General features: G+C 39.5%; 1 non-coding gene across 1 annotated transcript; it reads right to left on the bottom strand.

Moving 5' to 3' along the window:
- Positions 1-402: 402 nt before the first annotated feature.
- On the bottom strand, positions 403-510 carry LOC148562433 (small nucleolar RNA R71). Its single transcript, XR_015886543.1, has one exon. It is a non-coding gene; the product is annotated as a small nucleolar RNA R71 (small nucleolar RNA).
- Positions 511-1,060: the final 550 nt, after the last annotated feature.

The following is a 1,060-nucleotide window of genomic DNA, read 5'->3' as shown; positions in this document are numbered from 1 at the left end:
AGCTCCAGAAAATCCAATTTGAGTGCAGGGAGGTCAGAATCCAACAGCATTAGCAGTCCTTTTTCAGCCTGAATCAGATTTTTGCTCAGCTCCTTCAATTTCAGCCAGAAAAATACCTGAAATTACAAAAAAACACACAACTCATAGTAAAGTCCAGAAATATAAATTTTTCCTAAAAACTACTAGAAATAGACTAAAAACTAACTAAAACATACTCTAAACTATATGAAATTATCCCCAAAAAGCGTATAAAATATCCGCTCATCACTCATGCTTTTCCCTTTTGCTGTAAGAGACAGAGCTAGAATATGGTTGGACTCTCAACCTAAGAATAGCCTGAACTCTTGGGATAAGCTGGTCAAGGCTTTCTTAGCCAAGTTCTTTCCTCCTCAAAAGCTTAGTAAGCTTAGAGTGGATGTTCAAACCTTCAGACAGAAAGAAGGTGAATCCCTCTATGAAGCTTGGGAGAGATACAAGGAACTGACCAAAAAGTGTCCTTCTGACATGCTTTCAGAATGGACCATCCTGGATATATTCTATGATGGTCTGTCTGAATTAGCTAAGATGTCATTGGATACTTCTGCAGGTGGATCCATTCACCTAAAGAAAATGCCTGCAGAAGCTCAAGAACTCATTGACATGGTTGCTAATAACCAGTTCATGTACACTTCTGAGAGGAATCCTGTGAGTAATGGGACGCCTCAGAAGAAGGGAGTTCTTGAAATTGATACTCTGAATGCCATATTGGCTCAAAACAAACTATTGACTCAGCAAGTCAATATGATTTCTCAGAGTCTGAATAGAATGCAAGCTGCATCCAACAGTACTCAAGAGGCATCTTCTGAAGAAGAAGCTTATGATCCTGAGAATCCTGCAATTGCAGAGGTGAATTACATGGGTGAACCTTATGGAAACACCTATAACCCCTCATGGAGAAATCACCCAAATCTCTCATGGAAGGATCAACAAAAGCTTCAACAAGGCTTTAATAATGGTGGAAGAAACAGGTTTAGCAATAGCAAGCCTTTTCCATCATCCACTCAGCAACAGACAGAGAACT

This window comes from Arachis ipaensis, chromosome B6, assembly GCF_059453495.1.
Source record: "Arachis ipaensis isolate K30076 ecotype BB chromosome B6, ASM5945349v1, whole genome shotgun sequence".
Taxonomy (NCBI): domain Eukaryota; kingdom Viridiplantae; phylum Streptophyta; class Magnoliopsida; order Fabales; family Fabaceae; genus Arachis; species Arachis ipaensis.
The sequence above is the reverse complement of the archived record's forward strand: the minus strand, read 5'-3'. Positions and strand labels throughout refer to the sequence as shown.